The sequence below is a fragment of the Hyla sarda genome, unplaced genomic scaffold (genome assembly GCF_029499605.1).
Source record: "Hyla sarda isolate aHylSar1 unplaced genomic scaffold, aHylSar1.hap1 scaffold_3005, whole genome shotgun sequence".
Lineage (NCBI taxonomy): Eukaryota > Metazoa > Chordata > Amphibia > Anura > Hylidae > Hyla > Hyla sarda.
The window spans coordinates 1-25,798 of NW_026609722.1; the positions used below are offsets into that span (position 1 = coordinate 1).

A 25,798-nucleotide genomic window follows, 5' to 3' on the forward strand; every position below is an offset into this window, starting at 1 on the left:
CCACTGACATCACTAGGTGTAAACAACATCTCTCCTTTGCTGTGTATGTGACTATGGAGCTGTTTGGTGATGTCGTCTATTACGGCCTTCATAGAAGCAACAGGAGATTGTTGCATCCATCTTGAACCCTCAGAACTACAGTGCTATGATGTCACTCACTTCCACAGGCCTTGCAGAGTGTAAACAACAACAACCCAGCTTTGTTGTGTATGTAACCAAAGGGATTTGTGATGTCACCTAGAACCTTCACAGCAGCGACAGCTTTATGAGGAGCATCAGCACTGCTCTGCCTGAGCAGAACCATCACCGCCATAGGTTGTCAAATAACCCGGATTTAACCCACACAGGTAAGTCCAATGGGGTGCAGGCATGTCCTCTATGCTTACAGCTTCCCGTGGGTGTTGGTTTGATACCGTTTGGGGACAGCCAAGGAGGCATCTGCAGGCAACAAAGGTAGGTGTGTGCTTGTGTGTGTGTTTCCTATGCAGATCCTAAGCCCAGTGTCACATGCAAGTAGGAGGAGTAAGAAGGGTTCCTGGCAAATCCGGGTTATGGATTGCATTTAAAAAGGCCCCGTGGGAGTGCAATGGGCCCCTGTCTTGCTGCTTAGCAATAATGGTATGGGTTTAGGTTCTGCTGTGTGTACTGGTGGTTGACTGCCCCCCAGCCCAGAGTGTGCATGGAAAATTGTCTGGCAGCCTCCCTGACAGCAAGCAGTGATAGTGCCCATGAAGGGGACCTTGTTGGGCCCGCCCCTTTCACGGTTATCGCTTCTCGGCCTTTTGGCTAAGATCAAGTGTAGTATCTGTTCTTATCAGTTTAATATCTGATACGTCCCCTATCTGGGGACCATATATTAAATGGATTTTTGAGAACGGGGGCCGATTTCGAAGCTTGCTTCCGTCGCCCTATGCATTGACCCGATATGGCAGTATCTTCGGGTACAGTGCACCACCCCCTTACAGGGTTAAAAAGAAAGATTCCTACTTTCATTGCTACCTGCTTGCTGGCTAGCCAGCTAGCCAGCCCTGTGGGCCTTGCTGCTGCTGCAGCCAAAAAACAAAAGGTGGTGCTGCTGCTGCTTCTGCTGCTTCTGCTTCTGCTTGTGTCTGGCCCCTGTTGGAGCGTCCAGGCACAGGACTTCTGCTGCTGCTGACTAAATGGCCTCCTTAATTGGATCATTTGAGTAGCCAGCACACCTGTGCAGGTAGGGCATGACATGATAGGCAGCTGCCTTGATAGCGGGTGGGTGCTGAATGTTCCTAATTGACAAAATAAGATTAATGCTTATGAAGAAATATAAAATCTCATCCCTTCCCCAATATCGCGCCACACCCCTACCCCTTAATTCCCTGGTTGAACGTGATGGACATATGTCTTTTTTCGACCGTACTAACTATGTAACTATGTAACATAACATGGGGGGGGGGGGGGTCTCCTGGCTGTTCACACAGGTGTGTCATTGCTGTACATTGACCATGCATTGCTTCTGTGGTATTGCAAAGGCAAAGACAAATGCTTCCAGCCATCCATTGCACTAATGGATTGGTCATCAGCTGGCTGTCTATGTCCCGCATCAATATAGACCAAAGTACAGAGGGTTAGGCTATGCTATTGTGCACCTACCTGATGCATCAGAAGGTGCGAGGCCCTTGCTAAATTCTGTGCACAGACTTTGAGATCTATGCTTTAGACTGTATCTAAACCTGCTCCAACATGGACTGACATTCTGGCCTACTTTCAGCCGATGCGACTTGTCTGTCGCTGAACAGTCGCTTTTTATGTATTCAGCACCTATGTATAATGTTGTAAAAATGCTCTAGAAGCTAAAGTCGCAGAAATGTCACACATATTTGGCCTGCAACTTTCTGTGCGACAAATTCAGACAGGAAAAATCAGTATAAATCCTTAGAAAATTATCCCCCAGTGTCTCCATCTGCTGGCGGTATTGAATAAGCATTGCTGCACTGATGGGGTATGCATTAGACGAAAAAAAAGAAGAAAAAGAAGAATAATACGCCCAGAAAAGAGGCGAAAAGGAGAAAAACGTAAAAAAACGTGAAAAAAAAGTAAGAGGAAGAGAAGGGAAAAAAAGGTGGAAATGGGTTTAAAAGTGATTTCGGCGGAGAAATATATATATATATATACTATATATATATATATATATATATATGCGCACACACACACATAGATATAAACGTATTCTCCGTTGAGATATTGCAGCCGCTGCTGTGTCCAGGCCCAGGAGCCTTAGCACTGTGCTGTGATGTCACTCAATACCACTGACATCACTAGGTGTAAACAACATCTCTCCTTTGCTGTGTATGTGACTATGGAGCTGTTTGGTGATGTCGTCTATTACGGCCTTCATAGAAGCAACAGGAGATTGTTGCATCCATCTTGAACCCTCAGAACTACAGTGCTATGATGTCACTCACTTCCACAGGCCTTGCAGAGTGTAAACAACAACAACCCAGCTTTGTTGTGTATGTAACCAAAGGGATTTGTGATGTCACCTAGAACCTTCACAGCAGCGACAGCTTTATGAGGAGCATCAGCACTGCTCTGCCTGAGCAGAACCATCACCGCCATAGGTTGTCAAATAACCCGGATTTAACCCACACAGGTAAGTCCAATGGGGTGCAGGCATGTCCTCTATGCTTACAGCTTCCCGTGGGTGTTGGTTTGATACCGTTTGGGGACAGCCAAGGAGGCATCTGCAGGCAACAAAGGTAGGTGTGTGCTTGTGTGTGTGTTTCCTATGCAGATCCTAAGCCCAGTGTCACATGCAAGTAGGAGGAGTAAGAAGGGTTCCTGGCAAATCCGGGTTATGGATTGCATTTAAAAAGGCCCCGTGGGAGTGCAATGGGCCCCTGTCTTGCTGCTTAGCAATAATGGTATGGGTTTAGGTTCTGCTGTGTGTACTGGTGGTTGACTGCCCCCCAGCCCAGAGTGTGCATGGAAAATTGTCTGGCAGCCTCCCTGACAGCAAGCAGTGATAGTGCCCATGAAGGGGACCTTGTTGGGCCCGCCCCTTTCACGGTTATCGCTTCTCGGCCTTTTGGCTAAGATCAAGTGTAGTATCTGTTCTTATCAGTTTAATATCTGATACGTCCCCTATCTGGGGACCATATATTAAATGGATTTTTGAGAACGGGGGCCGATTTCGAAGCTTGCTTCCGTCGCCCTATGCATTGACCCGATATGGCAGTATCTTCGGGTACAGTGCACCACCCCCTTACAGGGTTAAAAAGAAAGATTCCTACTTTCATTGCTACCTGCTTGCTGGCTAGCCAGCTAGCCAGCCCTGTGGGCCTTGCTGCTGCTGCAGCCAAAAAACAAAAGGTGGTGCTGCTGCTGCTTCTGCTGCTTCTGCTTCTGCTTGTGTCTGGCCCCTGTTGGAGCGTCCAGGCACAGGACTTCTGCTGCTGCTGACTAAATGGCCTCCTTAATTGGATCATTTGAGTAGCCAGCACACCTGTGCAGGTAGGGCATGACATGATAGGCAGCTGCCTTGATAGCGGGTGGGTGCTGAATGTTCCTAATTGACAAAATAAGATTAATGCTTATGAAGAAATATAAAATCTCATCCCTTCCCCAATATCGCGCCACACCCCTACCCCTTAATTCCCTGGTTGAACGTGATGGACATATGTCTTTTTTCGACCGTACTAACTATGTAACTATGTAACATAACATGGGGGGGGGGGGGGGTCTCCTGGCTGTTCACACAGGTGTGTCATTGCTGTACATTGACCATGCATTGCTTCTGTGGTATTGCAAAGGCAAAGACAAATGCTTCCAGCCATCCATTGCACTAATGGATTGGTCATCAGCTGGCTGTCTATGTCCCGCATCAATATAGACCAAAGTACAGAGGGTTAGGCTATGCTATTGTGCACCTACCTGATGCATCAGAAGGTGCGAGGCCCTTGCTAAATTCTGTGCACAGACTTTGAGATCTATGCTTTAGACTGTATCTAAACCTGCTCCAACATGGACTGACATTCTGGCCTACTTTCAGCCGATGCGACTTGTCTGTCGCTGAACAGTCGCTTTTTATGTATTCAGCACCTATGTATAATGTTGTAAAAATGCTCTAGAAGCTAAAGTCGCAGAAATGTCACACATATTTGGCCTGCAACTTTCTGTGCGACAAATTCAGACAGGAAAAATCAGTATAAATCCTTAGAAAATTATCCCCCAGTGTCTCCATCTGCTGGCGGTATTGAATAAGCATTGCTGCACTGATGGGGTATGCATTAGACGAAAAAAAAGAAGAAAAAGAAGAATAATACGCCCAGAAAAGAGGCGAAAAGGAGAAAAACGTAAAAAAACGTGAAAAAAAAGTAAGAGGAAGAGAAGGGAAAAAAAGGTGGAAATGGGTTTAAAAGTGATTTCGGCGGAGAAATATATATATATATATATATATATATATATATATATATATATATATGCGCACACACACACATAGATATAAACGTATTCTCCGTTGAGATATTGCAGCCGCTGCTGTGTCCAGGCCCAGGAGCCTTAGCACTGTGCTGTGATGTCACTCAATACCACTGACATCACTAGGTGTAAACAACATCTCTCCTTTGCTGTGTATGTGACTATGGAGCTGTTTGGTGATGTCGTCTATTACGGCCTTCATAGAAGCAACAGGAGATTGTTGCATCCATCTTGAACCCTCAGAACTACAGTGCTATGATGTCACTCACTTCCACAGGCCTTGCAGAGTGTAAACAACAACAACCCAGCTTTGTTGTGTATGTAACCAAAGGGATTTGTGATGTCACCTAGAACCTTCACAGCAGCGACAGCTTTATGAGGAGCATCAGCACTGCTCTGCCTGAGCAGAACCATCACCGCCATAGGTTGTCAAATAACCCGGATTTAACCCACACAGGTAAGTCCAATGGGGTGCAGGCATGTCCTCTATGCTTACAGCTTCCCGTGGGTGTTGGTTTGATACCGTTTGGGGACAGCCAAGGAGGCATCTGCAGGCAACAAAGGTAGGTGTGTGCTTGTGTGTGTGTTTCCTATGCAGATCCTAAGCCCAGTGTCACATGCAAGTAGGAGGAGTAAGAAGGGTTCCTGGCAAATCCGGGTTATGGATTGCATTTAAAAAGGCCCCGTGGGAGTGCAATGGGCCCCTGTCTTGCTGCTTAGCAATAATGGTATGGGTTTAGGTTCTGCTGTGTGTACTGGTGGTTGACTGCCCCCCAGCCCAGAGTGTGCATGGAAAATTGTCTGGCAGCCTCCCTGACAGCAAGCAGTGATAGTGCCCATGAAGGGGACCTTGTTGGGCCCGCCCCTTTCACGGTTATCGCTTCTCGGCCTTTTGGCTAAGATCAAGTGTAGTATCTGTTCTTATCAGTTTAATATCTGATACGTCCCCTATCTGGGGACCATATATTAAATGGATTTTTGAGAACGGGGGCCGATTTCGAAGCTTGCTTCCGTCGCCCTATGCATTGACCCGATATGGCAGTATCTTCGGGTACAGTGCACCACCCCCTTACAGGGTTAAAAAGAAAGATTCCTACTTTCATTGCTACCTGCTTGCTGGCTAGCCAGCTAGCCAGCCCTGTGGGCCTTGCTGCTGCTGCAGCCAAAAAACAAAAGGTGGTGCTGCTGCTGCTTCTGCTGCTTCTGCTTCTGCTTGTGTCTGGCCCCTGTTGGAGCGTCCAGGCACAGGACTTCTGCTGCTGCTGACTAAATGGCCTCCTTAATTGGATCATTTGAGTAGCCAGCACACCTGTGCAGGTAGGGCATGACATGATAGGCAGCTGCCTTGATAGCGGGTGGGTGCTGAATGTTCCTAATTGACAAAATAAGATTAATGCTTATGAAGAAATATAAAATCTCATCCCTTCCCCAATATCGCGCCACACCCCTACCCCTTAATTCCCTGGTTGAACGTGATGGACATATGTCTTTTTTCGACCGTACTAACTATGTAACTATGTAACATAACATGGGGGGGGGGGGGGTCTCCTGGCTGTTCACACAGGTGTGTCATTGCTGTACATTGACCATGCATTGCTTCTGTGGTATTGCAAAGGCAAAGACAAATGCTTCCAGCCATCCATTGCACTAATGGATTGGTCATCAGCTGGCTGTCTATGTCCCGCATCAATATAGACCAAAGTACAGAGGGTTAGGCTATGCTATTGTGCACCTACCTGATGCATCAGAAGGTGCGAGGCCCTTGCTAAATTCTGTGCACAGACTTTGAGATCTATGCTTTAGACTGTATCTAAACCTGCTCCAACATGGACTGACATTCTGGCCTACTTTCAGCCGATGCGACTTGTCTGTCGCTGAACAGTCGCTTTTTATGTATTCAGCACCTATGTATAATGTTGTAAAAATGCTCTAGAAGCTAAAGTCGCAGAAATGTCACACATATTTGGCCTGCAACTTTCTGTGCGACAAATTCAGACAGGAAAAATCAGTATAAATCCTTAGAAAATTATCCCCCAGTGTCTCCATCTGCTGGCGGTATTGAATAAGCATTGCTGCACTGATGGGGTATGCATTAGACGAAAAAAAAGAAGAAAAAGAAGAATAATACGCCCAGAAAAGAGGCGAAAAGGAGAAAAACGTAAAAAAACGTGAAAAAAAAGTAAGAGGAAGAGAAGGGAAAAAAAGGTGGAAATGGGTTTAAAAGTGATTTCGGCGGAGAAATATATATATATATATATATATATATATATATATATATATATATATGCGCACACACACACATAGATATAAACGTATTCTCCGTTGAGATATTGCAGCCGCTGCTGTGTCCAGGCCCAGGAGCCTTAGCACTGTGCTGTGATGTCACTCAATACCACTGACATCACTAGGTGTAAACAACATCTCTCCTTTGCTGTGTATGTGACTATGGAGCTGTTTGGTGATGTCGTCTATTACGGCCTTCATAGAAGCAACAGGAGATTGTTGCATCCATCTTGAACCCTCAGAACTACAGTGCTATGATGTCACTCACTTCCACAGGCCTTGCAGAGTGTAAACAACAACAACCCAGCTTTGTTGTGTATGTAACCAAAGGGATTTGTGATGTCACCTAGAACCTTCACAGCAGCGACAGCTTTATGAGGAGCATCAGCACTGCTCTGCCTGAGCAGAACCATCACCGCCATAGGTTGTCAAATAACCCGGATTTAACCCACACAGGTAAGTCCAATGGGGTGCAGGCATGTCCTCTATGCTTACAGCTTCCCGTGGGTGTTGGTTTGATACCGTTTGGGGACAGCCAAGGAGGCATCTGCAGGCAACAAAGGTAGGTGTGTGCTTGTGTGTGTGTTTCCTATGCAGATCCTAAGCCCAGTGTCACATGCAAGTAGGAGGAGTAAGAAGGGTTCCTGGCAAATCCGGGTTATGGATTGCATTTAAAAAGGCCCCGTGGGAGTGCAATGGGCCCCTGTCTTGCTGCTTAGCAATAATGGTATGGGTTTAGGTTCTGCTGTGTGTACTGGTGGTTGACTGCCCCCCAGCCCAGAGTGTGCATGGAAAATTGTCTGGCAGCCTCCCTGACAGCAAGCAGTGATAGTGCCCATGAAGGGGACCTTGTTGGGCCCGCCCCTTTCACGGTTATCGCTTCTCGGCCTTTTGGCTAAGATCAAGTGTAGTATCTGTTCTTATCAGTTTAATATCTGATACGTCCCCTATCTGGGGACCATATATTAAATGGATTTTTGAGAACGGGGGCCGATTTCGAAGCTTGCTTCCGTCGCCCTATGCATTGACCCGATATGGCAGTATCTTCGGGTACAGTGCACCACCCCCTTACAGGGTTAAAAAGAAAGATTCCTACTTTCATTGCTACCTGCTTGCTGGCTAGCCAGCTAGCCAGCCCTGTGGGCCTTGCTGCTGCTGCAGCCAAAAAACAAAAGGTGGTGCTGCTGCTGCTTCTGCTGCTTCTGCTTCTGCTTGTGTCTGGCCCCTGTTGGAGCGTCCAGGCACAGGACTTCTGCTGCTGCTGACTAAATGGCCTCCTTAATTGGATCATTTGAGTAGCCAGCACACCTGTGCAGGTAGGGCATGACATGATAGGCAGCTGCCTTGATAGCGGGTGGGTGCTGAATGTTCCTAATTGACAAAATAAGATTAATGCTTATGAAGAAATATAAAATCTCATCCCTTCCCCAATATCGCGCCACACCCCTACCCCTTAATTCCCTGGTTGAACGTGATGGACATATGTCTTTTTTCGACCGTACTAACTATGTAACTATGTAACATAACATGGGGGGGGGGGGTCTCCTGGCTGTTCACACAGGTGTGTCATTGCTGTACATTGACCATGCATTGCTTCTGTGGTATTGCAAAGGCAAAGACAAATGCTTCCAGCCATCCATTGCACTAATGGATTGGTCATCAGCTGGCTGTCTATGTCCCGCATCAATATAGACCAAAGTACAGAGGGTTAGGCTATGCTATTGTGCACCTACCTGATGCATCAGAAGGTGCGAGGCCCTTGCTAAATTCTGTGCACAGACTTTGAGATCTATGCTTTAGACTGTATCTAAACCTGCTCCAACATGGACTGACATTCTGGCCTACTTTCAGCCGATGCGACTTGTCTGTCGCTGAACAGTCGCTTTTTATGTATTCAGCACCTATGTATAATGTTGTAAAAATGCTCTAGAAGCTAAAGTCGCAGAAATGTCACACATATTTGGCCTGCAACTTTCTGTGCGACAAATTCAGACAGGAAAAATCAGTATAAATCCTTAGAAAATTATCCCCCAGTGTCTCCATCTGCTGGCGGTATTGAATAAGCATTGCTGCACTGATGGGGTATGCATTAGACGAAAAAAAAGAAGAAAAAGAAGAATAATACGCCCAGAAAAGAGGCGAAAAGGAGAAAAACGTAAAAAAACGTGAAAAAAAAGTAAGAGGAAGAGAAGGGAAAAAAAGGTGGAAATGGGTTTAAAAGTGATTTCGGCGGAGAAATATATATATATATATATATATATATATATATATATATATATATGCGCACACACACACATAGATATAAACGTATTCTCCGTTGAGATATTGCAGCCGCTGCTGTGTCCAGGCCCAGGAGCCTTAGCACTGTGCTGTGATGTCACTCAATACCACTGACATCACTAGGTGTAAACAACATCTCTCCTTTGCTGTGTATGTGACTATGGAGCTGTTTGGTGATGTCGTCTATTACGGCCTTCATAGAAGCAACAGGAGATTGTTGCATCCATCTTGAACCCTCAGAACTACAGTGCTATGATGTCACTCACTTCCACAGGCCTTGCAGAGTGTAAACAACAACAACCCAGCTTTGTTGTGTATGTAACCAAAGGGATTTGTGATGTCACCTAGAACCTTCACAGCAGCGACAGCTTTATGAGGAGCATCAGCACTGCTCTGCCTGAGCAGAACCATCACCGCCATAGGTTGTCAAATAACCCGGATTTAACCCACACAGGTAAGTCCAATGGGGTGCAGGCATGTCCTCTATGCTTACAGCTTCCCGTGGGTGTTGGTTTGATACCGTTTGGGGACAGCCAAGGAGGCATCTGCAGGCAACAAAGGTAGGTGTGTGCTTGTGTGTGTGTTTCCTATGCAGATCCTAAGCCCAGTGTCACATGCAAGTAGGAGGAGTAAGAAGGGTTCCTGGCAAATCCGGGTTATGGATTGCATTTAAAAAGGCCCCGTGGGAGTGCAATGGGCCCCTGTCTTGCTGCTTAGCAATAATGGTATGGGTTTAGGTTCTGCTGTGTGTACTGGTGGTTGACTGCCCCCCAGCCCAGAGTGTGCATGGAAAATTGTCTGGCAGCCTCCCTGACAGCAAGCAGTGATAGTGCCCATGAAGGGGACCTTGTTGGGCCCGCCCCTTTCACGGTTATCGCTTCTCGGCCTTTTGGCTAAGATCAAGTGTAGTATCTGTTCTTATCAGTTTAATATCTGATACGTCCCCTATCTGGGGACCATATATTAAATGGATTTTTGAGAACGGGGGCCGATTTCGAAGCTTGCTTCCGTCGCCCTATGCATTGACCCGATATGGCAGTATCTTCGGGTACAGTGCACCACCCCCTTACAGGGTTAAAAAGAAAGATTCCTACTTTCATTGCTACCTGCTTGCTGGCTAGCCAGCTAGCCAGCCCTGTGGGCCTTGCTGCTGCTGCAGCCAAAAAACAAAAGGTGGTGCTGCTGCTGCTTCTGCTGCTTCTGCTTCTGCTTGTGTCTGGCCCCTGTTGGAGCGTCCAGGCACAGGACTTCTGCTGCTGCTGACTAAATGGCCTCCTTAATTGGATCATTTGAGTAGCCAGCACACCTGTGCAGGTAGGGCATGACATGATAGGCAGCTGCCTTGATAGCGGGTGGGTGCTGAATGTTCCTAATTGACAAAATAAGATTAATGCTTATGAAGAAATATAAAATCTCATCCCTTCCCCAATATCGCGCCACACCCCTACCCCTTAATTCCCTGGTTGAACGTGATGGACATATGTCTTTTTTCGACCGTACTAACTATGTAACTATGTAACATAACATGGGGGGGGGGGGTCTCCTGGCTGTTCACACAGGTGTGTCATTGCTGTACATTGACCATGCATTGCTTCTGTGGTATTGCAAAGGCAAAGACAAATGCTTCCAGCCATCCATTGCACTAATGGATTGGTCATCAGCTGGCTGTCTATGTCCCGCATCAATATAGACCAAAGTACAGAGGGTTAGGCTATGCTATTGTGCACCTACCTGATGCATCAGAAGGTGCGAGGCCCTTGCTAAATTCTGTGCACAGACTTTGAGATCTATGCTTTAGACTGTATCTAAACCTGCTCCAACATGGACTGACATTCTGGCCTACTTTCAGCCGATGCGACTTGTCTGTCGCTGAACAGTCGCTTTTTATGTATTCAGCACCTATGTATAATGTTGTAAAAATGCTCTAGAAGCTAAAGTCGCAGAAATGTCACACATATTTGGCCTGCAACTTTCTGTGCGACAAATTCAGACAGGAAAAATCAGTATAAATCCTTAGAAAATTATCCCCCAGTGTCTCCATCTGCTGGCGGTATTGAATAAGCATTGCTGCACTGATGGGGTATGCATTAGACGAAAAAAAAGAAGAAAAAGAAGAATAATACGCCCAGAAAAGAGGCGAAAAGGAGAAAAACGTAAAAAAACGTGAAAAAAAAGTAAGAGGAAGAGAAGGGAAAAAAAGGTGGAAATGGGTTTAAAAGTGATTTCGGCGGAGAAATATATATATATATATATATATATATATATATATATGCGCACACACACACATAGATATAAACGTATTCTCCGTTGAGATATTGCAGCCGCTGCTGTGTCCAGGCCCAGGAGCCTTAGCACTGTGCTGTGATGTCACTCAATACCACTGACATCACTAGGTGTAAACAACATCTCTCCTTTGCTGTGTATGTGACTATGGAGCTGTTTGGTGATGTCGTCTATTACGGCCTTCATAGAAGCAACAGGAGATTGTTGCATCCATCTTGAACCCTCAGAACTACAGTGCTATGATGTCACTCACTTCCACAGGCCTTGCAGAGTGTAAACAACAACAACCCAGCTTTGTTGTGTATGTAACCAAAGGGATTTGTGATGTCACCTAGAACCTTCACAGCAGCGACAGCTTTATGAGGAGCATCAGCACTGCTCTGCCTGAGCAGAACCATCACCGCCATAGGTTGTCAAATAACCCGGATTTAACCCACACAGGTAAGTCCAATGGGGTGCAGGCATGTCCTCTATGCTTACAGCTTCCCGTGGGTGTTGGTTTGATACCGTTTGGGGACAGCCAAGGAGGCATCTGCAGGCAACAAAGGTAGGTGTGTGCTTGTGTGTGTGTTTCCTATGCAGATCCTAAGCCCAGTGTCACATGCAAGTAGGAGGAGTAAGAAGGGTTCCTGGCAAATCCGGGTTATGGATTGCATTTAAAAAGGCCCCGTGGGAGTGCAATGGGCCCCTGTCTTGCTGCTTAGCAATAATGGTATGGGTTTAGGTTCTGCTGTGTGTACTGGTGGTTGACTGCCCCCCAGCCCAGAGTGTGCATGGAAAATTGTCTGGCAGCCTCCCTGACAGCAAGCAGTGATAGTGCCCATGAAGGGGACCTTGTTGGGCCCGCCCCTTTCACGGTTATCGCTTCTCGGCCTTTTGGCTAAGATCAAGTGTAGTATCTGTTCTTATCAGTTTAATATCTGATACGTCCCCTATCTGGGGACCATATATTAAATGGATTTTTGAGAACGGGGGCCGATTTCGAAGCTTGCTTCCGTCGCCCTATGCATTGACCCGATATGGCAGTATCTTCGGGTACAGTGCACCACCCCCTTACAGGGTTAAAAAGAAAGATTCCTACTTTCATTGCTACCTGCTTGCTGGCTAGCCAGCTAGCCAGCCCTGTGGGCCTTGCTGCTGCTGCAGCCAAAAAACAAAAGGTGGTGCTGCTGCTGCTTCTGCTGCTTCTGCTTCTGCTTGTGTCTGGCCCCTGTTGGAGCGTCCAGGCACAGGACTTCTGCTGCTGCTGACTAAATGGCCTCCTTAATTGGATCATTTGAGTAGCCAGCACACCTGTGCAGGTAGGGCATGACATGATAGGCAGCTGCCTTGATAGCGGGTGGGTGCTGAATGTTCCTAATTGACAAAATAAGATTAATGCTTATGAAGAAATATAAAATCTCATCCCTTCCCCAATATCGCGCCACACCCCTACCCCTTAATTCCCTGGTTGAACGTGATGGACATATGTCTTTTTTCGACCGTACTAACTATGTAACTATGTAACATAACATGGGGGGGGGGGGGTCTCCTGGCTGTTCACACAGGTGTGTCATTGCTGTACATTGACCATGCATTGCTTCTGTGGTATTGCAAAGGCAAAGACAAATGCTTCCAGCCATCCATTGCACTAATGGATTGGTCATCAGCTGGCTGTCTATGTCCCGCATCAATATAGACCAAAGTACAGAGGGTTAGGCTATGCTATTGTGCACCTACCTGATGCATCAGAAGGTGCGAGGCCCTTGCTAAATTCTGTGCACAGACTTTGAGATCTATGCTTTAGACTGTATCTAAACCTGCTCCAACATGGACTGACATTCTGGCCTACTTTCAGCCGATGCGACTTGTCTGTCGCTGAACAGTCGCTTTTTATGTATTCAGCACCTATGTATAATGTTGTAAAAATGCTCTAGAAGCTAAAGTCGCAGAAATGTCACACATATTTGGCCTGCAACTTTCTGTGCGACAAATTCAGACAGGAAAAATCAGTATAAATCCTTAGAAAATTATCCCCCAGTGTCTCCATCTGCTGGCGGTATTGAATAAGCATTGCTGCACTGATGGGGTATGCATTAGACGAAAAAAAAGAAGAAAAAGAAGAATAATACGCCCAGAAAAGAGGCGAAAAGGAGAAAAACGTAAAAAAACGTGAAAAAAAAGTAAGAGGAAGAGAAGGGAAAAAAAGGTGGAAATGGGTTTAAAAGTGATTTCGGCGGAGAAATATATATATATATATATATATATATATATGCGCACACACACACATAGATATAAACGTATTCTCCGTTGAGATATTGCAGCCGCTGCTGTGTCCAGGCCCAGGAGCCTTAGCACTGTGCTGTGATGTCACTCAATACCACTGACATCACTAGGTGTAAACAACATCTCTCCTTTGCTGTGTATGTGACTATGGAGCTGTTTGGTGATGTCGTCTATTACGGCCTTCATAGAAGCAACAGGAGATTGTTGCATCCATCTTGAACCCTCAGAACTACAGTGCTATGATGTCACTCACTTCCACAGGCCTTGCAGAGTGTAAACAACAACAACCCAGCTTTGTTGTGTATGTAACCAAAGGGATTTGTGATGTCACCTAGAACCTTCACAGCAGCGACAGCTTTATGAGGAGCATCAGCACTGCTCTGCCTGAGCAGAACCATCACCGCCATAGGTTGTCAAATAACCCGGATTTAACCCACACAGGTAAGTCCAATGGGGTGCAGGCATGTCCTCTATGCTTACAGCTTCCCGTGGGTGTTGGTTTGATACCGTTTGGGGACAGCCAAGGAGGCATCTGCAGGCAACAAAGGTAGGTGTGTGCTTGTGTGTGTGTTTCCTATGCAGATCCTAAGCCCAGTGTCACATGCAAGTAGGAGGAGTAAGAAGGGTTCCTGGCAAATCCGGGTTATGGATTGCATTTAAAAAGGCCCCGTGGGAGTGCAATGGGCCCCTGTCTTGCTGCTTAGCAATAATGGTATGGGTTTAGGTTCTGCTGTGTGTACTGGTGGTTGACTGCCCCCCAGCCCAGAGTGTGCATGGAAAATTGTCTGGCAGCCTCCCTGACAGCAAGCAGTGATAGTGCCCATGAAGGGGACCTTGTTGGGCCCGCCCCTTTCACGGTTATCGCTTCTCGGCCTTTTGGCTAAGATCAAGTGTAGTATCTGTTCTTATCAGTTTAATATCTGATACGTCCCCTATCTGGGGACCATATATTAAATGGATTTTTGAGAACGGGGGCCGATTTCGAAGCTTGCTTCCGTCGCCCTATGCATTGACCCGATATGGCAGTATCTTCGGGTACAGTGCACCACCCCCTTACAGGGTTAAAAAGAAAGATTCCTACTTTCATTGCTACCTGCTTGCTGGCTAGCCAGCTAGCCAGCCCTGTGGGCCTTGCTGCTGCTGCAGCCAAAAAACAAAAGGTGGTGCTGCTGCTGCTTCTGCTGCTTCTGCTTCTGCTTGTGTCTGGCCCCTGTTGGAGCGTCCAGGCACAGGACTTCTGCTGCTGCTGACTAAATGGCCTCCTTAATTGGATCATTTGAGTAGCCAGCACACCTGTGCAGGTAGGGCATGACATGATAGGCAGCTGCCTTGATAGCGGGTGGGTGCTGAATGTTCCTAATTGACAAAATAAGATTAATGCTTATGAAGAAATATAAAATCTCATCCCTTCCCCAATATCGCGCCACACCCCTACCCCTTAATTCCCTGGTTGAACGTGATGGACATATGTCTTTTTTCGACCGTACTAACTATGTAACTATGTAACATAACATGGGGGGGGGGGGGGTCTCCTGGCTGTTCACACAGGTGTGTCATTGCTGTACATTGACCATGCATTGCTTCTGTGGTATTGCAAAGGCAAAGACAAATGCTTCCAGCCATCCATTGCACTAATGGATTGGTCATCAGCTGGCTGTCTATGTCCCGCATCAATATAGACCAAAGTACAGAGGGTTAGGCTATGCTATTGTGCACCTACCTGATGCATCAGAAGGTGCGAGGCCCTTGCTAAATTCTGTGCACAGACTTTGAGATCTATGCTTTAGACTGTATCTAAACCTGCTCCAACATGGACTGACATTCTGGCCTACTTTCAGCCGATGCGACTTGTCTGTCGCTGAACAGTCGCTTTTTATGTATTCAGCACCTATGTATAATGTTGTAAAAATGCTCTAGAAGCTAAAGTCGCAGAAATGTCACACATATTTGGCCTGCAACTTTCTGTGCGACAAATTCAGACAGGAAAAATCAGTATAAATCCTTAGAAAATTATCCCCCAGTGTCTCCATCTGCTGGCGGTATTGAATAAGCATTGCTGCACTGATGGGGTATGCATTAGACGAAAAAAAAGAAGAAAAAGAAGAATAATACGCCCAGAAAAGAGGCGAAAAGGAGAAAAACGTAAAAAAACGTGAAAAAAAAGTAAGAGGAAGAGAAGGGAAAAAAAGGTGGAAATGGGTTTAAAAGTGATTTCGGCGGAGAAATATATATATATATATATATATATATATATATATATATATATATGCGCACACACACACATAGATATAAACGTATTCTCCGTTGAGATATTGCAGCCGCTGCTGTGTCCAGGCCCAGGAGCCTTAGCACTGTGCTGTGATGTCACTCAATACCACTGACATCACTAGGTGTAAACAACATCTCTCCTTTGCTGTGTATGTGACTATGGAGCTGTTTGGTGATGTCGTCTATTACGGCCTTCATAGAAGCAACAGGAGATTGTTGCATCCATCTTGAACCCTCAGAACTACAGTGCTATGATGTCACTCACTTCCACAGGCCTTGCAGAGTGTAAACAACAACAAAACCCAGCTTTGTTGTGTATGTAACCAAAGGGATTTGTGATGTCACCTAGAACCTTCACAGCAGCGACAGCTTTATGAGGAGCATCAGCACTGCTCTGCCTGAGCAGAACCATCACCGCCATAGGTTGTCAAATAACCCGGATTTAACCCACACAGGTAAGTCCAATGGGGTGCAGGCATGTCCTCTATGCTTACAGCTTCCCGTGGGTGTTGGTTTGATACCGTTTGGGGACAGCCAAGGAGGCATCTGCAGGCAACAAAGGTAGGTGTGTGCTTGTGTGTGTGTTTCCTATGCAGATCCTAAGCCCAGTGTCACATGCAAGTAGGAGGAGTAAGAAGGGTTCCTGGCAAATCCGGGTTATGGATTGCATTTAAAAAGGCCCCGTGGGAGTGCAATGGGCCCCTGTCTTGCTGCTTAGCAATAATGGTATGGGTTTAGGTTCTGCTGTGTGTACTGGTGGTTGACTGCCCCCCAGCCCAGAGTGTGCATGGAAAATTGTCTGGCAGCCTCCCTGACAGCAAGCAGTGATAGTGCCCATGAAGGGGACCTTGTTGGGCCCGCCCCTTTCACGGTTATCGCTTCTCGGCCTTTTGGCTAAGATCAAGTGTAGTATCTGTTCTTATCAGTTTAATATCTGATACGTCCCCTATCTGGGGACCATATATTAAATGGATTTTTGAGAACGGGGGCCGATTTCGAAGCTTGCTTCCGTCGCCCTATGCATTGACCCGATATGGCAGTATCTTCGGGTACAGTGCACCACCCCCTTACAGGGTTAAAAAGAAAGATTCCTACTTTCATTGCTACCTGCTTGCTGGCTAGCCAGCTAGCCAGCCCTGTGGGCCTTGCTGCTGCTGCAGCCAAAAAACAAAAGGTGGTGCTGCTGCTGCTTCTGCTGCTTCTGCTTCTGCTTGTGTCTGGCCCCTGTTGGAGCGTCCAGGCACAGGACTTCTGCTGCTGCTGACTAAATGGCCTCCTTAATTGGATCATTTGAGTAGCCAGCACACCTGTGCAGGTAGGGCATGACATGATAGGCAGCTGCCTTGATAGCGGGTGGGTGCTGAATGTTCCTAATTGACAAAATAAGATTAATGCTTATGAAGAAATATAAAATCTCATCCCTTCCCCAATATCGCGCCACACCCCTACCCCTTAATTCCCTGGTTGAACGTGATGGACATATGTCTTTTTTCGACCGTACTAACTATGTAACTATGTAACATAACATGGGGGGGGGGGGGGGTCTCCTGGCTGTTCACACAGGTGTGTCATTGCTGTACATTGACCATGCATTGCTTCTGTGGTATTGCAAAGGCAAAGACAAATGCTTCCAGCCATCCATTGCACTAATGGATTGGTCATCAGCTGGCTGTCTATGTCCCGCATCAATATAGACCAAAGTACAGAGGGTTAGGCTATGCTATTGTGCACCTACCTGATGCATCAGAAGGTGCGAGGCCCTTGCTAAATTCTGTGCACAGACTTTGAGATCTATGCTTTAGACTGTATCTAAACCTGCTCCAACATGGACTGACATTCTGGCCTACTTTCAGCCGATGCGACTTGTCTGTCGCTGAACAGTCGCTTTTTATGTATTCAGCACCTATGTATAATGTTGTAAAAATGCTCTAGAAGCTAAAGTCGCAGAAATGTCACACATATTTGGCCTGCAACTTTCTGTGCGACAAATTCAGACAGGAAAAATCAGTATAAATCCTTAGAAAATTATCCCCCAGTGTCTCCATCTGCTGGCGGTATTGAATAAGCATTGCTGCACTGATGGGGTATGCATTAGACGAAAAAAAAGAAGAAAAAGAAGAATAATACGCCCAGAAAAGAGGCGAAAAGGAGAAAAACGTAAAAAAACGTGAAAAAAAAGTAAGAGGAAGAGAAGGGAAAAAAAGGTGGAAATGGGTTTAAAAGTGATTTCGGCGGAGAAATATATATATATATATATATATATATATATATATATATATATATGCGCACACACACACATAGATATAAACGTATTCTCCGTTGAGATATTGCAGCCGCTGCTGTGTCCAGGCCCAGGAGCCTTAGCACTGTGCTGTGATGTCACTCAATACCACTGACATCACTAGGTGTAAACAACATCTCTCCTTTGCTGTGTATGTGACTATGGAGCTGTTTGGTGATGTCGTCTATTACGGCCTTCATAGAAGCAACAGGAGATTGTTGCATCCATCTTGAACCCTCAGAACTACAGTGCTATGATGTCACTCACTTCCACAGGCCTTGCAGAGTGTAAACAACAACAACCCAGCTTTGTTGTGTATGTAACCAAAGGGATTTGTGATGTCACCTAGAACCTTCACAGCAGCGACAGCTTTATGAGGAGCATCAGCACTGCTCTGCCTGAGCAGAACCATCACCGCCATAGGTTGTCAAATAACCCGGATTTAACCCACACAGGTAAGTCCAATGGGGTGCAGGCATGTCCTCTATGCTTACAGCTTCCCGTGGGTGTTGGTTTGATACCGTTTGGGGACAGCCAAGGAGGCATCTGCAGGCAACAAAGGTAGGTGTGTGCTTGTGTGTGTGTTTCCTATGCAGATCCTAAGCCCAGTGTCACATGCAAGTAGGAGGAGTAAGAAGGGTTCCTGGCAAATCCGGGTTATGGATTGCATTTAAAAAGGCCCCGTGGGAGTGCAATGGGCCCCTGTCTTGCTGCTTAGCAATAATGGTATGGGTTTAGGTTCTGCTGTGTGTACTGGTGGTTGACTGCCCCCCAGCCCAGAGTGTGCATGGAAAATTGTCTGGCAGCCTCCCTGACAGCAAGCAGTGATAGTGCCCATGAAGGGGACCTTGTTGGGCCCGCCCCTTTCACGGTTATCGCTTCTCGGCCTTTTGGCTAAGATCAAGTGTAGTATCTGTTCTTATCAGTTTAATATCTGATACGTCCCCTATCTGGGGACCATATATTAAATGGATTTTTGAGAACGGGGGCCGATTTCGAAGCTTGCTTCCGTCGCCCTATGCATTGACCCGATATGGCAGTATCTTCGGGTACAGTGCACCACCCCCTTACAGGGTTAAAAAGAAAGATTCCTACTTTCATTGCTACCTGCTTGCTGGCTAGCCAGCTAGCCAGCCCTGTGGGCCTTGCTGCTGCTGCAGCCAAAAAACAAAAGGTGGTGCTGCTGCTGCTTCTGCTGCTTCTGCTTCTGCTTGTGTCTGGCCCCTGTTGGAGCGTCCAGGCACAGGACTTCTGCTGCTGCTGACTAAATGGCCTCCTTAATTGGATCATTTGAGTAGCCAGCACACCTGTGCAGGTAGGGCATGACATGATAGGCAGCTGCCTTGATAGCGGGTGGGTGCTGAATGTTCCTAATTGACAAAATAAGATTAATGCTTATGAAGAAATATAAAATCTCATCCCTTCCCCAATATCGCGCCACACCCCTACCCCTTAATTCCCTGGTTGAACGTGATGGACATATGTCTTTTTTCGACCGTACTAACTATGTAACTATGTAACATAACATGGGGGGGGGGGGGGGTCTCCTGGCTGTTCACACAGGTGTGTCATTGCTGTACATTGACCATGCATTGCTTCTGTGGTATTGCAAAGGCAAAGACAAATGCTTCCAGCCATCCATTGCACTAATGGATTGGTCATCAGCTGGCTGTCTATGTCCCGCATCAATATAGACCAAAGTACAGAGGGTTAGGCTATGCTATTGTGCACCTACCTGATGCATCAGAAGGTGCGAGGCCCTTGCTAAATTCTGTGCACAGACTTTGAGATCTATGCTTTAGACTGTATCTAAACCTGCTCCAACATGGACTGACATTCTGGCCTACTTTCAGCCGATGCGACTTGTCTGTCGCTGAACAGTCGCTTTTTATGTATTCAGCACCTATGTATAATGTTGTAAAAATGCTCTAGAAGCTAAAGTCGCAGAAATGTCACACATATTTGGCCTGCAATGCGACAAATTCAGACAGGAAAAATCAGTATAAATCCTTAGAAAATTATCCCCCAGTGTCTCCATCTGCTGGCGGTATTGAATAAGCATTGCTGCACTGATGGGGTATGCATTAGACGAAAAAAAAGAAGAAAAAGAAGAATAATACGCCCAGAAAAGAGGCGAAAAGGAGAAAAACGTAAAAAAACGTGAAAAAAAAGTAAGAGGAAGAGAAGGGAAAAAAAGGTGGAAATGGGTTTAAAAGTGATTTCGGCGGAGAAATATATATATATATATATATATATATATATATATATATATATATATGCGCACACACACACATAGATATAAACGTATTCTCCGTTGAGATATTGCAGCCGCTGCTGTGTCCAGGCCCAGGAGCCTTAGCACTGTGCTGTGATGTCACTCAATACCACTGACATCACTAGGTGTAAACAACATCTCTCCTTTGCTGTGTATGTGACTATGGAGCTGTTTGGTGATGTCGTCTATTACGGCCTTCATAGAAGCAACAGGAGATTGTTGCATCCATCTTGAACCCTCAGAACTACAGTGCTATGATGTCACTCACTTCCACAGGCCTTGCAGAGTGTAAACAACAACAACCCAGCTTTGTTGTGTATGTAACCAAAGGGATTTGTGATGTCACCTAGAACCTTCACAGCAGCGACAGCTTTATGAGGAGCATCAGCACTGCTCTGCCTGAGCAGAACCATCACCGCCATAGGTTGTCAAATAACCCGGATTTAACCCACACAGGTAAGTCCAATGGGGTGCAGGCATGTCCTCTATGCTTACAGCTTCCCGTGGGTGTTGGTTTGATACCGTTTGGGGACAGCCAAGGAGGCATCTGCAGGCAACAAAGGTAGGTGTGTGCTTGTGTGTGTGTTTCCTATGCAGATCCTAAGCCCAGTGTCACATGCAAGTAGGAGGAGTAAGAAGGGTTCCTGGCAAATCCGGGTTATGGATTGCATTTAAAAAGGCCCCGTGGGAGTGCAATGGGCCCCTGTCTTGCTGCTTAGCAATAATGGTATGGGTTTAGGTTCTGCTGTGTGTACTGGTGGTTGACTGCCCCCCAGCCCAGAGTGTGCATGGAAAATTGTCTGGCAGCCTCCCTGACAGCAAGCAGTGATAGTGCCCATGAAGGGGACCTTGTTGGGCCCGCCCCTTTCACGGTTATCGCTTCTCGGCCTTTTGGCTAAGATCAAGTGTAGTATCTGTTCTTATCAGTTTAATATCTGATACGTCCCCTATCTGGGGACCATATATTAAATGGATTTTTGAGAACGGGGGCCGATTTCGAAGCTTGCTTCCGTCGCCCTATGCATTGACCCGATATGGCAGTATCTTCGGGTACAGTGCACCACCCCCTTACAGGGTTAAAAAGAAAGATTCCTACTTTCATTGCTACCTGCTTGCTGGCTAGCCAGCTAGCCAGCCCTGTGGGCCTTGCTGCTGCTGCAGCCAAAAAACAAAAGGTGGTGCTGCTGCTGCTTCTGCTGCTTCTGCTTCTGCTTGTGTCTGGCCCCTGTTGGAGCGTCCAGGCACAGGACTTCTGCTGCTGCTGACTAAATGGCCTCCTTAATTGGATCATTTGAGTAGCCAGCACACCTGTGCAGGTAGGGCATGACATGATAGGCAGCTGCCTTGATAGCGGGTGGGTGCTGAATGTTCCTAATTGACAAAATAAGATTAATGCTTATGAAGAAATATAAAATCTCATCCCTTCCCCAATATCGCGCCACACCCCTACCCCTTAATTCCCTGGTTGAACGTGATGGACATATGTCTTTTTTCGACCGTACTAACTATGTAACTATGTAACATAACATGGGGGGGGGGGGGGGTCTCCTGGCTGTTCACACAGGTGTGTCATTGCTGTACATTGACCATGCATTGCTTCTGTGGTATTGCAAAGGCAAAGACAAATGCTTCCAGCCATCCATTGCACTAATGGATTGGTCATCAGCTGGCTGTCTATGTCCCGCATCAATATAGACCAAAGTACAGAGGGTTAGGCTATGCTATTGTGCACCTACCTGATGCATCAGAAGGTGCGAGGCCCTTGCTAAATTCTGTGCACAGACTTTGAGATCTATGCTTTAGACTGTATCTAAACCTGCTCCAACATGGACTGACATTCTGGCCTACTTTCAGCCGATGCGACTTGTCTGTCGCTGAACAGTCGCTTTTTATGTATTCAGCACCTATGTATAATGTTGTAAAAATGCTCTAGAAGCTAAAGTCGCAGAAATGTCACACATATTTGGCCTGCAACTTTCTGTGCGACAAATTCAGACAGGAAAAATCAGTATAAATCCTTAGAAAATTATCCCCCAGTGTCTCCATCTGCTGGCGGTATTGAATAAGCATTGCTGCACTGATGGGGTATGCATTAGACGAAAAAAAAGAAGAAAAAGAAGAATAATACGCCCAGAAAAGAGGCGAAAAGGAGAAAAACGTAAAAAAACGTGAAAAAAAAGTAAGAGGAAGAGAAGGGAAAAAAAGGTGGAAATGGGTTTAAAAGTGATTTCGGCGGAGAAATATATATATATATATATATATATATATATATATATATATATATGCGCACACACACACATAGATATAAACGTATTCTCCGTTGAGATATTGCAGCCGCTGCTGTGTCCAGGCCCAGGAGCCTTAGCACTGTGCTGTGATGTCACTCAATACCACTGACATCACTAGGTGTAAACAACATCTCTCCTTTGCTGTGTATGTGACTATGGAGCTGTTTGGTGATGTCGTCTATTACGGCCTTCATAGAAGCAACAGGAGATTGTTGCATCCATCTTGAACCCTCAGAACTACAGTGCTATGATGTCACTCACTTCCACAGGCCTTGCAGAGTGTAAACAACAACAACCCAGCTTTGTTGTGTATGTAACCAAAGGGATTTGTGATGTCACCTAGAACCTTCACAGCAGCGACAGCTTTATGAGGAGCATCAGCACTGCTCTGCCTGAGCAGAACCATCACCGCCATAGGTTGTCAAATAACCCGGATTTAACCCACACAGGTAAGTCCAATGGGGTGCAGGCATGTCCTCTATGCTTACAGCTTCCCGTGGGTGTTGGTTTGATACCGTTTGGGGACAGCCAAGGAGGCATCTGCAGGCAACAAAGGTAGGTGTGTGCTTGTGTGTGTGTTTCCTATGCAGATCCTAAGCCCAGTGTCACATGCAAGTAGGAGGAGTAAGAAGGGTTCCTGGCAAATCCGGGTTATGGATTGCATTTAAAAAGGCCCCGTGGGAGTGCAATGGGCCCCTGTCTTGCTGCTTAGCAATAATGGTATGGGTTTAGGTTCTGCTGTGTGTACTGGTGGTTGACTGCCCCCCAGCCCAGAGTGTGCATGGAAAATTGTCTGGCAGCCTCCCTGACAGCAAGCAGTGATAGTGCCCATGAAGGGGACCTTGTTGGGCCCGCCCCTTTCACGGTTATCGCTTCTCGGCCTTTTGGCTAAGATCAAGTGTAGTATCTGTTCTTATCAGTTTAATATCTGATACGTCCCCTATCTGGGGACCATATATTAAATGGATTTTTGAGAACGGGGGCCGATTTCGAAGCTTGCTTCCGTCGCCCTATGCATTGACCCGATATGGCAGTATCTTCGGGTACAGTGCACCACCCCCTTACAGGGTTAAAAAGAAAGATTCCTACTTTCATTGCTACCTGCTTGCTGGCTAGCCAGCTAGCCAGCCCTGTGGGCCTTGCTGCTGCTGCAGCCAAAAAACAAAAGGTGGTGCTGCTGCTGCTTCTGCTGCTTCTGCTTCTGCTTGTGTCTGGCCCCTGTTGGAGCGTCCAGGCACAGGACTTCTGCTGCTGCTGACTAAATGGCCTCCTTAATTGGATCATTTGAGTAGCCAGCACACCTGTGCAGGTAGGGCATGACATGATAGGCAGCTGCCTTGATAGCGGGTGGGTGCTGAATGTTCCTAATTGACAAAATAAGATTAATGCTTATGAAGAAATATAAAATCTCATCCCTTCCCCAATATCGCGCCACACCCCTACCCCTTAATTCCCTGGTTGAACGTGATGGACATATGTCTTTTTTCGACCGTACTAACTATGTAACTATGTAACATAACATGGGGGGGGGGGGTCTCCTGGCTGTTCACACAGGTGTGTCATTGCTGTACATTGACCATGCATTGCTTCTGTGGTATTGCAAAGGCAAAGACAAATGCTTCCAGCCATCCATTGCACTAATGGATTGGTCATCAGCTGGCTGTCTATGTCCCGCATCAATATAGACCAAAGTACAGAGGGTTAGGCTATGCTATTGTGCACCTACCTGATGCATCAGAAGGTGCGAGGCCCTTGCTAAATTCTGTGCACAGACTTTGAGATCTATGCTTTAGACTGTATCTAAACCTGCTCCAACATGGACTGACATTCTGGCCTACTTTCAGCCGATGCGACTTGTCTGTCGCTGAACAGTCGCTTTTTATGTATTCAGCACCTATGTATAATGTTGTAAAAATGCTCTAGAAGCTAAAGTCGCAGAAATGTCACACATATTTGGCCTGCAACTTTCTGTGCGACAAATTCAGACAGGAAAAATCAGTATAAATCCTTAGAAAATTATCCCCCAGTGTCTCCATCTGCTGGCGGTATTGAATAAGCATTGCTGCACTGATGGGGTATGCATTAGACGAAAAAAAAGAAGAAAAAGAAGAATAATACGCCCAGAAAAGAGGCGAAAAGGAGAAAAACGTAAAAAAACGTGAAAAAAAAGTAAGAGGAAGAGAAGGGAAAAAAAGGTGGAAATGGGTTTAAAAGTGATTTCGGCGGAGATATATATATATATATATATATATATATATATATATATCATATATATATATGCGCACACACACACATAGATATAAACGTATTCTCCGTTGAGATATTGCAGCCGCTGCTGTGTCCAGGCCCAGGAGCCTTAGCACTGTGCTGTGATGTCACTCAATACCACTGACATCACTAGGTGTAAACAACATCTCTCCTTTGCTGTGTATGTGACTATGGAGCTGTTTGGTGATGTCGTCTATTACGGCCTTCATAGAAGCAACAGGAGATTGTTGCATCCATCTTGAACCCTCAGAACTACAGTGCTATGATGTCACTCACTTCCACAGGCCTTGCAGAGTGTAAACAACAACAACCCAGCTTTGTTGTGTATGTAACCAAAGGGATTTGTGATGTCACCTAGAACCTTCACAGCAGCGACAGCTTTATGAGGAGCATCAGCACTGCTCTGCCTGAGCAGAACCATCACCGCCATAGGTTGTCAAATAACCCGGATTTAACCCACACAGGTAAGTCCAATGGGGTGCAGGCATGTCCTCTATGCTTACAGCTTCCCGTGGGTGTTGGTTTGATACCGTTTGGGGACAGCCAAGGAGGCATCTGCAGGCAACAAAGGTAGGTGTGTGCTTGTGTGTGTGTTTCCTATGCAGATCCTAAGCCCAGTGTCACATGCAAGTAGGAGGAGTAAGAAGGGTTCCTGGCAAATCCGGGTTATGGATTGCATTTAAAAAGGCCCCGTGGGAGTGCAATGGGCCCCTGTCTTGCTGCTTAGCAATAATGGTATGGGTTTAGGTTCTGCTGTGTGTACTGGTGGTTGACTGCCCCCCAGCCCAGAGTGTGCATGGAAAATTGTCTGGCAGCCTCCCTGACAGCAAGCAGTGATAGTGCCCATGAAGGGGA

The 25,798-nt window shown here is 46.3% G+C and overlaps 11 non-coding genes across 11 annotated transcripts; all 11 read left to right on the top strand.

Annotated features, from left to right (window-relative positions):
• Positions 1 to 766: 766 nt before the first annotated feature.
• LOC130327630 (U2 spliceosomal RNA) lies at positions 767 to 957 on the top strand. Its single transcript, XR_008871979.1, has one exon. It is a non-coding gene; the product is annotated as a U2 spliceosomal RNA (small nuclear RNA).
• A 2,088-nt stretch (positions 958 to 3,045) lies between these two features.
• On the top strand, positions 3,046 to 3,236 carry LOC130327638 (U2 spliceosomal RNA). The gene has a single exon (XR_008871986.1). It is a non-coding gene; the product is annotated as a U2 spliceosomal RNA (small nuclear RNA).
• Positions 3,237 to 5,328: 2,092 nt separating this feature from the next.
• LOC130327639 (U2 spliceosomal RNA) lies at positions 5,329 to 5,519 on the top strand. Its single transcript, XR_008871987.1, has one exon. It is a non-coding gene; the product is annotated as a U2 spliceosomal RNA (small nuclear RNA).
• A 2,091-nt stretch (positions 5,520 to 7,610) lies between these two features.
• On the top strand, positions 7,611 to 7,801 carry LOC130327640 (U2 spliceosomal RNA). Its single transcript, XR_008871988.1, has one exon. It is a non-coding gene; the product is annotated as a U2 spliceosomal RNA (small nuclear RNA).
• A 2,087-nt stretch (positions 7,802 to 9,888) lies between these two features.
• Positions 9,889 to 10,079, top strand: LOC130327641 (U2 spliceosomal RNA). Its single transcript, XR_008871989.1, has one exon. It is a non-coding gene; the product is annotated as a U2 spliceosomal RNA (small nuclear RNA).
• Positions 10,080 to 12,158: 2,079 nt separating this feature from the next.
• Positions 12,159 to 12,349, top strand: LOC130327631 (U2 spliceosomal RNA). The gene has a single exon (XR_008871980.1). It is a non-coding gene; the product is annotated as a U2 spliceosomal RNA (small nuclear RNA).
• Positions 12,350 to 14,423: 2,074 nt separating this feature from the next.
• On the top strand, positions 14,424 to 14,614 carry LOC130327632 (U2 spliceosomal RNA). The gene has a single exon (XR_008871981.1). It is a non-coding gene; the product is annotated as a U2 spliceosomal RNA (small nuclear RNA).
• A 2,091-nt stretch (positions 14,615 to 16,705) lies between these two features.
• LOC130327633 (U2 spliceosomal RNA) lies at positions 16,706 to 16,896 on the top strand. The gene has a single exon (XR_008871982.1). It is a non-coding gene; the product is annotated as a U2 spliceosomal RNA (small nuclear RNA).
• A 2,090-nt stretch (positions 16,897 to 18,986) lies between these two features.
• LOC130327634 (U2 spliceosomal RNA) lies at positions 18,987 to 19,177 on the top strand. The gene has a single exon (XR_008871983.1). It is a non-coding gene; the product is annotated as a U2 spliceosomal RNA (small nuclear RNA).
• Positions 19,178 to 21,262: 2,085 nt separating this feature from the next.
• Positions 21,263 to 21,453, top strand: LOC130327636 (U2 spliceosomal RNA). Its single transcript, XR_008871984.1, has one exon. It is a non-coding gene; the product is annotated as a U2 spliceosomal RNA (small nuclear RNA).
• A 2,090-nt stretch (positions 21,454 to 23,543) lies between these two features.
• On the top strand, positions 23,544 to 23,734 carry LOC130327637 (U2 spliceosomal RNA). Its single transcript, XR_008871985.1, has one exon. It is a non-coding gene; the product is annotated as a U2 spliceosomal RNA (small nuclear RNA).
• The last annotated feature ends 2,064 nt before the right edge of the window (positions 23,735 to 25,798 follow it).